General features: G+C 27.5%; 2 pseudogenes; both read right to left on the minus strand.

The window, feature by feature from the left end:
- Positions 1–950: 950 nt before the first annotated feature.
- On the minus strand, positions 951–3,158 carry LOC150025863 (uncharacterized; annotated as a pseudogene).
- Positions 3,159–4,065: 907 nt separating this feature from the next.
- On the minus strand, positions 4,066–6,384 carry LOC150025864 (uncharacterized; annotated as a pseudogene).
- Between the last annotated feature and the right edge of the window lie 5,809 nt (positions 6,385–12,193).

A 12,193-nucleotide genomic window follows, 5' to 3' on the forward strand; every position in this document is an offset into this window, starting at 1 on the left:
ATATACTTAATTTTCATTAAATATATATTTAAAATAATAATATCTAAATATTTTTAAAGCACTTAATTAATAGTATTATAATAATTACTATACATAATAAACACGACATTAAAATATAAAATATTCTTGAAATTTAGAATATTATTATTATTATTATTATTATTATTATTATTATTATTATTATTATTATTATTATTATTATTATTAACACAATACAACAAGGTTCCATATATTAACACCCGACATTATTCTAATATCTCCACCATTTTGCGATGAATGTAATTATGCGTGTCACACTTAATCCACCTGTAATTAAGTATGTGTACTGATCACTCAAAGTTTAGTATTTTGAATTTGTTTAGTACATTATCACTAAAAATTCTTTAACTTAATGTCCCTATGCATTATGTATAATAATTTTTAAAATATTATTAATAATATACTTTAAGTTTTACTAAATATATAATTAAAATAATATTATCTAAATATTTTTAAAGTAATTAATTAATAGTATTATAATAATTACTATACATAATAAACACGAATATTAAAACAGATAATTTTCTTGAAGTTTAGAATATCATTCTGATTATTATTGTTATTATTATTACTACGACACAACAAGGTTCCATATCTCAACACTCAACATCATATTCTAAAATCTCCACCATTTTAAGAGGAATGTAATCATGTCTGTCACCCCTAATGTGTACTGACCACTCAAAGTCTAGTATTTTTAATCTATGAAGCATAGACACAGACATGGATATGGATATGGATACAGAGATACGGCTAAATTGAAAAATATAGGATATGGGACACGACATATATATATATATATATATTTAAAATATATTAATATACTTCCTAATCTGAAAAAATTAAAAAAATATATATTTATAAAAAAATCTAACAAAAGATAAACATATTTAAATTATAATGTTTGAATTTTACATTTGTTCATCCTCATTGAAAAATACAACTTCTAATTCTGGTTCATCAAGAGATAAATTAGCAATCTCAAGAATTCCATTTTCATCCAATGAAAAATCATCTCCTGCAATATCCCACAATTTAGTTTCCTCTTCTTTTGAGGAATTTCTTGATAGAAGACGGAGATTACTATGGATAAATACTAGATCTTCTGCCCTTTTAGGTGTCATCTTATTTCTTTTCAGAGAATGTATGAAAGAATAGGTACTTCAATTTCTTTCACAACAAGAAGAATAACATGGTTGTCCAAGTAGCTTAAGAGTTATCTTCTGAAGTGTTGGTGCATGAGTTCCATGAACAATCCACCATGATTTTGCATCCATTTTACTTCTATCCCTTAAAGAGTCAACATCAGCAAAATCTTCTCTTCCACCTAAAAAGTTTGAAAACTCTATATTTACTTGTGTCCTTATGTTTGCATCATCAAAGTATCTCATAAAACATTTTTTTCTTTCCTGAGTAATTTCGTGATCTTGATGTGGGGCAAGTCTTTTTGAATCTTCATCTAACCATTCTCGACTATAATATCTACAAAATTAAAAATATATAAACATAAATCAATATAATATTATAAATTTATGATATTATAAATAATATGTACACAAAAAATATAATTATGAAATAATTTAACTATATAATGTATTACCTTGGATTTAAAGAATGAGCCAGACAATGAAGAGGTGTGCTACTCTTAGTCCAACGATCAATTAATATTAACTCTACTAACTTGAAAAATGATGAATATTCAACTTCTATCTTCCTTTCATGTTGGTATATGACTCTTTTCACATTTTCAATCATTGAATCCCACATTCCATATACCAAGTGAAGAGATGTCATATCCGTATCTGTTTTTCTAAGAACATCATAAATAGGGGCAGTAAAAGCAAGTATATAATCAACCTTCATCCACAAATTATCCGTCAACAAAGTTTCTTTCACAAATTGTGCACTATCCACATTATCCTTTTTGTAAAAAGACCATTCATCACTAATAACCATCTCTTGGAGTCATTTTTTCAAACTTCTAAACCTTTTTAACATGACTATGGTTGAAGCAAATCCTGTTGGAGCAACAAAGAGCAACTTCAATGAGTTGAAATTATTGAACATTGATAATCTCATAGAGTGTCCCATAATAAAGTTTTTAACAAAGGTAGCATCATCAGCAATTTGTGAAATCCAAGAACATTGATGATAAATATCACTATTTTTATCAGTATTTTTTGCTGCACAAATATTTTTCAATGCAAGATTCAAGGTGTGCACTACACAAGGAGTCCAATAGATTGAAGGAAATTTAGATTCTATGAGCATACCCGCTGCCTTACATACAACTACATTATCTGTATTATTTGTACCACATTGTTGTGTCCAACCTCCATAATTACATCTCTCATGTGTTTAACGATAAATTATTTGTCCTTTATCTCACCAGATTCATCTATTGACTTTAAAAACATTGGTCCACTCTCAATGATAGTCATGAAATTTATGAGTGGTCTTCTTTGAGGATCACTCCACCCATCACTAACAATTGTTACACCTTTTTGATTCCACGAGTGTCGTGTAGGTTGCAAAAGATTTTCTACATGACTTCTTTCCTTTGAAAGTAAAGGACCTCTCAATTTATTATATGTTGGCGCTACATATCCACTAAGTTTAGAAGTATTGGCTGCATTAGAAAATGCACTTCTATAATAAGGACTTCTTGCTAAATGAAACGGTAGTCCTGAAGAATAAAACATTCTTGCAATGTCACAATCAAGAGTATCTCTCGCTTGAATATTGAAAGCAGCTTGTAAAGAACCTTTGAATTTTGGGTTAACATCACTCCTAGTTTGATTTCCTTCATCAGATACAGGTGGTAGAGAGACCTTTTTTTTTTGTTTCAAACCCTCTATTTTCAATTTTGCTTCATTGTCTAATTTTTTTAACTCAACAAGTTTTGACGTGGTCACATACTGACATCTTCTAACTCCTGCTCCCATAAGTTTTAATAAATGAGCTCTTACTCGAGTATAAGATCCATTGAATATAAAATTACACAAACTACATTGGATCATATTATTTCCGCCACCAGTTGTTTTTCTTAGCTTTGAAACATATCTCCACAAAGATTTTGTTTCATCTTCTTGTTCGATAGCTTGATTAGCTATATTCATCTTAATTTCCTAACAAAAATAAATTAAATATAATAAATTTACTTAAATATAAAAATCAAATAAATTCATCTAATAGATATAATTTATGAATAAAAAAACAAAACATCTAGCAAATTAAAAATTAATAGTAGTATAATATATTAGATTTTTTAAAATAAACATTCTAACCGGGTTAGAGATTAAGCCGTCCAAGGTGGTGAATATGAGGTGATCAAGTAGACCAATCTCTGTCTTGAGACGAAAATCGAGTGAAAGTCCACATCTCCGATGCTCAAGAGTGTAAGATATATGATTAATAACTAAATGTATTGAGTATTAAGTAAGTCAGAAATACTCCTTTGTTATTGTATTTATAGACTTGTATTTATCATTAAGTGGTTATATTTACATAACCATAAATATTTATCATAAAGTGATTATATCTATATAACCATAAATATTTATTATTAAGTGGTTATATTTACATAACCATAAATATTTATCATGAAGTGGTTATATTTAAATAACCATAAATATTTATCATTAAGTGATTATATTTACATAATCATAATTAAGTGATTATATTTAAATAAGCATAAATATTTATCATTAAGTGATTATATTTACATAACCATAAATAATTATCATGAAGTGGTTATATCTACATAACCATAAATACTTATCATTAAGTGGTTACATAATCATAATTAAGTCATTATATTTAAATAAGCATAAATATTTATCATTAATTAAGTAATTATATTTACATAATCATAAAAATATTTATCATAATAACTATCAAAATATTTATCATTAATTGATTATATTTACATAATCATACAAATATTTATTTTTAAGTGTTTATATTTATACAATCATAAAAATATTTATCATTAATATAATCATAAAAATAATTATTTGATTACATTTATATTATTATGAGCATACCCGCTGCCTTACATACAACTACATTATCTGTATTATTTGTACCACATTGTTGTGTCCAACCTCCATAATTACATCTCTCATGTGTTTAACGATAAATTATTTGTCCTTTATCTCACCAGATTCATCTATTGACTTTAAAAACATTGGTCCACTCTCAGTGATAGTCATGAAATTTATGAGTGGTCTTCTTTGAGGATCACTCCACCCATCACTAACAATTGTTACACCTTTTTGATTCCACGAGTGTCGTGTAGGTTGCAAAAGATTTTCTACATGACTTCTTTCCTTTGAAAGTAAAGGACCTCTCAATTTATTATATGTTGGCGCTACATATCCACTAAGTTTAGAAGTATTGGCTGCATTAGAAAATGCACTTCTATAATAAGGACTTCTTGCTAAATGAAACGGTAGTCCTGAAGAATAAAACATTCTTGCAATGTCACAATCAAGAGTATCTCTCGCTTGAATATTGAAAGCAGCTTGTAAAGAACCTTTGAATTTTGGGTTAACATCACTCCTAGTTTGATTTCCTTCATCAGATACAGGTGGTAGAGAGACCTTTTTTTTTTTGTTTCAAACCCTCTATTTTCAATTTTGCTTCATTGTCTAATTTTTTTAACTCAACAAGTTTTGACGTGGTCACATACGGACATCTTCTAACTCCTGCTCCCATAAGTTTTAATAAATGAGCTCTTACTCGAGTATAAGATCCATTGAATATAAAATTACACAAACTACATTGGATCATATTATTTCCGCCACCAGTTGTTTTTCTTAGCTTTGAAACATATCTCCACAAAGATTTTGTTTCATCTTCTTGTTCGATAGCTTGATTAGCTATATTCATCTTAATTTCCTAACAAAAATAAATTAAATATAATAAATTTACTTAAATATAAAAATCAAATAAATTCATCTAATAGATATAATTTATGAATAAAAAAACAAAACATCTAGCAAACTAAAAATTAATAGTAGTATAATATATTAGATTTTTTAAAATAAACATTCTAACCGGGTTAGAGATTAAGCCGTCCAAGGTGGTGAATATGAGATGATCAAGTAGACCAATCTCTGTCTTGAGACGAAAATCGAGTGAAAGTCCACATCTCCGATGCTCAAGAGTGTAAGATATATGATTAATAACTAAATGTATTGAGTATTAAGTAAGTCAGAAATACTCCTTTGTTATTGTATTTATAGACTTGTATTTATCATTAAGTGGTTATATTTACATAACCATAAATATTTATCATAAAGTGATTATATCTATATAACCATAAATATTTATTATTAAGTGGTTATATTTACATAACCATAAATATTTATCATGAAGTGGTTATATTTAAATAACCATAAATATTTATCATTAAGTGATTATATTTACATAATCATAATTAAGTGATTATATTTAAATAAGCATAAATATTTATCATTAAGTGATTATATTTACATAACCATAAATAATTATCATGAAGTGGTTATATCTACATAACCATAAATACTTATCATTAAGTGGTTACATAATCATAATTAAGTCATTATATTTAAATAAGCATAAATATTTATCATTAATTAAGTAATTATATTTACATAATCATAAAAATATTTATCATAATAACTATCAAAATATTTATCATTAATTGATTATATTTACATAATCATACAAATATTTATTTTTAAGTGTTTATATTTATACAATCATAAAAATATTTATCATTAATATAATCATAAAAATAATTATTTGATTACATTTATATTATTATATAAATATTTATCAATAATAGTAATTAATAACTAGTTATATTTATTTAAAGTTATTTAAAGTATTATAATTAAATACAAAATATTGTGATTTAAAATATTTTATTTCTTTTGAAGTTAAAATTTAATCTTATAATATTAATATTTAATAAAATATTACTGTTTAAAAAATAATTTAAACTATAAAATGTAGTTTAATGTCAAGCACCAAAGCACCGTGTCATTGTCACACTATAAATAAAGAAAAAGCAGACACATGTCATGTCAGTAATATAATAAATTAATGAATCTTAATTTCCCTTTTTAAAAAAAAATCTTAACGCTTCATCTTCTTCTTTCTTTCATCAGTTCATAGTCTTCGTCCCTCCTTCATCTTCTTTGTCCTCCTCCACATTCTCCGTGCATTTAAAAGTATCCATCGCGTGTCCACAATCTGGGTTGTGTCCGGCCCAGCTCACTGCATTCGACACGGTATCGACCTCATGTCGGTCAAGTATCTGTGTCCAATACGCGTTCGACCCGCGGAAGCGGCCATCACCGTATCAGAACTTCATAGTTTTTAATTCACTCAATACATCATCACGAAGATTCTCTAGTTTAATGTTAATGTGTATTATGTATAATAATTATTAAAATATTATTAATTAAAATATATATTCTTCATTTTTTAAATATTATAAATAAAATACTTTATTTTTTATTAAGTATATAATTAAAATCATATTATCTAAATATTTTCAAAGCACTTAATTAATATTAATTAATAGTATTTTGATAATTATTATACATAAAAAGCATGAACATTAAAATAGAGAACCTTCTTGAAGTTTAGAATATTATTATTAGTAATAGTATTATTAGCACAACATTTTTCGTATCTCAACTCATATTCTTAAATCTCCATCTTTTTGGGAGGAATTTAATCATGTGTGTCACACATGATCTACCTGCTATTAAATGTGTGTACTCACCAGTCAAAGTTTAGTATTTTGAATTCACTTAGGATGTCATAAAGAAAACTGTCTAGTTTAATGTCCTTTCGTATTATGTATAATAATTGTTAAAATATTATAAATTAAAAATTATATTCTTCATTTATGAAATATTATAAAAAATATACTTTAATTTTTATTAAATAATTAAAATAATATTATCTAAATATTTTTAAAGCACTTAATTATTGGTGTTTTTCTAATGACTATACATAATAAACACGTGCATTAGAGAACCTTTTTGGAGAACCTTTTTGGAGTTTAGAATGTAACATCCCTAATTTAACTCATATATAATAAAATAAAAGTAAAACGAGCAATATCTATTTAGCATATAAATATATACTACTTTCTCATATTTGTATCTCAAAAAGATAACCCTCTTCGTAGGGATTTAATATATATACAAAAGCTTACAAACAACACATTCAACATAAAAGCATTTGTTCCTTTAGTTGCTCACTGAGAAGCTCTATCACCTGCAACTTCATCTGTTCCCATGTAAATTAACACGATCATTATTGTACTGACCAGACTTCGGACATCGGTTGAAGAAGAGGTCGACATCAGTCATCGACATCGGACCTTGGTGGTCCGACAATAATAGTGGGCCACGTAAGCTAAGCCCCACAAATAGTATGAGTTAACATGAGTTAACACCCAGATACCAGAAAGACCTAAATCACGATAGGATCATACATGGGGTGTGTATAGTACATTCGGGTACGACACAAGCAAGTGTTCCTGAAGGCGCTAAGGCCCGTAAGGGTTAGGGTTTCCAGGGAAAGATTGCATGCATGACACGTGAATAACTAGGGCACCCACAGAACAGATGGCGCCGCAGCGCTGGTACATGAGTTGGTACCCTAACGGCCATACTGTTAGAAAGATTGCACTCCAAAAGAGGCAAGTTTTATGTCGCGGATGCGCTAAGCTTGTGCAACGCGTCACAAGATGCCTCACTAGTGAACCCTAATTCCACTTAAAGAAAGATCTTTGAGGGATAGGGAAGTTGACCTAATTACAACCTATATAAAGGGTGGTAAGAACCCTAAAGATGAAATTGCTTTACATACTTACTGTTTCTTAGCCTAGTACTGACTTGATCGTCGAAGTGCAATCAACAGGTAAGGCTCCCTCTGTTTCAACGAAGCCACTCTCAGCTACCCAAAGAGAGAGCGAAAACCACCAGGAGATAGAAGGAGTCACCATCTGCCTTTGAAGTCAACGACGGCTGAGTCAACCGGCGAGAACAATTACATATTAAAGAAAACAAACACAAAACAAATCACAAGGTAAGCTAGTTATTTTTAAGAATTCTAATTTAAATTTGACTTTTAAGAACAAGCATAATCCATTAAATTTTCATAATTTACACAAAGTCATCAAGTGTTCATCACATTTATCATACACATTATTCCTGTTAGATCTCTACTGACTCACATACTTAAACACTTGACTCTACTTCCAGAAGACTCGTGTATGAGACCTGCACCTGTCATACTACTAGCTGTGAATCCACATAGTCATGCGCATAAACATCTCAATATTTCATCACCTCATATGACATGTAAATTCATATGATCTGAAAGACCATATTATATTTCAAACTATAGACAAAGTCATATGAACCTCTTTCGACTCTCACCAGCTAAATAACTTCATCTATGTGATTCTATTATATCAATAGAGTTAAGATTGTCTCATTACGGGCCTAACAAATAAATACACCCTAACAACAATCTCAATACAATATTTCCTTTCTTGAAAATACTATGTCTTGATCACACTTTCACACCATTCCATATCTCATTTAATATCAAACAACCAATTGTCATCAAACATCACATTTGAATTAATTCAACAAACTATTCAAATACATTCGTTAACTCATTCAATTCCAAACTCATACATTTTACAACATCTATTATATCTACAATTTCACATTTCAATCTCAAACAAATTCCATTTCAATTGTCAATCAAAAACACTTTCAATTCTCAATCACAAATATTTTCACATTTCAATCAATATATTACTTTACTCTTAGAAAAGACAATCCTGTAAGCAAAATTTGAGACTGGTGACCACGTCACCCCTACATCCAAATCTTCTAACCTAGGGTTCTATTGAAAAGAATAAAACTAGCTTCCCTTACCTATACTTCAGCAAATGCTCACTAAGAGCTCTAAATCTACTAAGAGCTTAAAGATAATTAACCTACACCATATAGTCCTGATAAAAAAATCTAACTATATCATTAGGACCCTAAGCTAACAGGGATTCACCTGAAGCTAAAAGATTTAGATGCAAAGAATAGATAGAGACAACCTAACAAATTCAAAATTTGATTAAAAAGGAAACTAAAAATTGAACTTACTCTATCCGAGATTTTGATTGGGCAATCTTGTAGTGTTCACTGCCAGGAGTCCAATAGTAGGCTCCCAAACTAATAAGGTCATAATCTTAGAAAGAAGGGAGAGAAAAAGGAAAATAAAACTTCTAGAGAGATGGTTGTTCTTTTAAAATGAAACCTGAATAACCGAATTTTCTATTTATATGTTTTTTTCATTTTAATAATAAAATAATAATGTGTCATTTAAAATGTTATTAAAGATTATTATTATTATTATTATTATTATTATTATTATTATTATTAATATTATTAGTATTATTATTAATATTAATATTATTATTAGCAGAACACACTAAGGTTTCATATCTTAACACTCAACATCATATTCTTAAATCTCCACCATTTATGGAGGAATGTAATAATGTGTACCACACATGATCCACCTGCATATTTAATATGTGTAATGACCACTCAAAGTCTAGCATTTTGAATTCACTCAGTACATCATCAGGAAAACACTCTAATTTAATGTCCTTATGTATTATGTATAATCATTGTTAAAATATTATTAATTTAAATATATATTCTTTATTTATTAAATTTTATAAATAATATAATTTTTATTAAATATATAAATAAAAATTATCTAAATATTTTTAGAGCACTTAATTAATAGTATTTTAATAATTACTATACATTTAGACACACATCAAAATAGAGAATCTTCTTGAAGTTTAAAATATTATTATGATTATTATTATTAATATTAATATTAATATTATTATTATTATTATTATCAACATCAGCAGCACAACACACTAAGGTTCCATATCTTAACTGTCAACATCATATTCTAAAATCTTTCTCATTTTTAGAGGAATGTAATCATGTTTATTAGTACACCTGATCCACCTACTATTAAATGTGTGCATTGACACTCAAAGTGTAATATTTTGAATTCACGGTGTATTTATGTCTAATAATTATTAAAATATTCATTTTTTAAAAATATATTATTTATTTTAATAAATATCATAAAAAATATACTTTAATTTTTATTAAATAAGTAATTAAATAAGATTATCTAAATATTTCAAAAACACTTAATTATTAGTATTTGAATAATTACAATACATAATAAATATTATCAACATTAAAATAGAGAATCTCCATTAAGTTTAGATTATTATTATTATTATTAATATAAATATCCTTATTCTTCTTATTATTAATATTAATATAATTATTACTATTATTATTACTAATATTATTAGTAGTAGTAATAATATTAATATTAATATTTTTCTTCTTCTTATTATTAATTTTAATAATAATAATAATATTACTATCATTATTATTATTAATAATATTATTACTATTATGATTATTATTATTACTAATATTAGTATTATTATTATTATTATTAATATTAATATATTGTTATTATTCTTTATTACTATTATTATTATTATTTTTATGTTCCTACATGTCAATACATTCAATATTTATTCAATAGTTTTTTTTAAATGTTCTAATGTTTTGTATATTTAGAATTGGGTTCGACAATTTTTTCTTAATTCTCATTTTTTTCTAACGTGGATGATATCCTTACCTTTTATTAAGAGCGATGATAGTTATTTGATTAATTGTATTAAACTTGTGATTACCTTCTCTGCTTTGATGAAATGGCGTAAGAGAAGTTATAATAGATTTCATGTTAAGATTGATATTTCCAGGCCCATTTCCACCATTAAAGATTTCGCTTACATAGTGGGTAATTCGTCTAAAAGCTCTATGTGGAATCATATGTTAGACTTCAATGTGCTTAAGTTCTTTTCGGAGAGGTAGTATCTCTTCCTCATTCTTCTTCTTCATCTCAGCCATCTTTATCTGTAAAGACATTAGCAATGTCATCTGCTCAGCTTCTGACATCCTCTCGTTCGTCATATTCCTAGTTGACACCATTTGATCTTCTCTTCCTTCGAATTTTATCGGCTCTACGGTGGATGCCAATTGTTCTCGAACAGGTTGAGACTAAGAGAACTGTTACCTTCCTCCTTGGTCGGTCGGTCTACTTCTACCTCTTTGCTTCACTGAACACCTTCCTCCTTTCCTTTCACTATCCTCCTCTTCCTCGTAAACTCCTGGTCTGGATGATACTTGCAAAAGACACTACAACGCTCAAGTAAGATCTTGGTATTCAGTGCTCGGTATAATTAATGCATGATGGTGACTTACCTTTTTTTTTTCCGAAATTCGTGACTATTTATATGATTATCATTGACCCTTTGTTATTGGGTCAGATTAGGGTTTTAGATAATAATTAAGAACGTATTATCTAATATTTAATCAGTGTTTGATCCTGTTAATCTTATGTTAGACTTTAACGAATATAGTAATGTCGATCGACACTAATCAAACAATGAAATCTCCAATATTCGTCCCGTATAGATCGATACACTATTCTATGTATTTTTAATTCTTTAATTAAACAAAAGTTTTTCATTGATAACACGTGTGAACTTTAATTAAAGAATAATATTGAAAATATTTGAATATTGTCCAATGAAAAAAGATAGTTTAATTACTTATAGTAAAATTGTTATACTAAATTATTTTTAAGCTCAAATCGAAAATTATAAACACTATTTTTTTTATATTATTAGCACATCATCTCAATATTTTCCATTTGATCTCATCAAACAAAAGCCTTAAATCTAAACCTGTTAATCAAAATACTTTTCTCTATTTTCCCACCCGAAAAATTCAAAATTATTCTGGCAGGTAAAATAAAGGTTTGGTAATCAGCAATCACTCACTCAATCGCTCTCTCTCGACAGTTTCAGTTGGTACAGTGCGTGCACAGAACACGGACACAACAGATAGATACAACTCTACTGTTTTATTTTACCTCTTTTCATTTGTGTTTTCTTTTGTTTTCTCATTCATTCACTGCCGTTTCGTTTTGTTTTCGTTGCCTCTTCCTCATTCCTTTT

The sequence above is a fragment of the Phaseolus vulgaris genome, chromosome 7 (assembly GCF_051622355.1).
Source record: "Phaseolus vulgaris cultivar YP4 chromosome 7, ASM5162235v1, whole genome shotgun sequence".
Taxonomy (NCBI): Eukaryota; Viridiplantae; Streptophyta; class Magnoliopsida; order Fabales; family Fabaceae; genus Phaseolus; species Phaseolus vulgaris.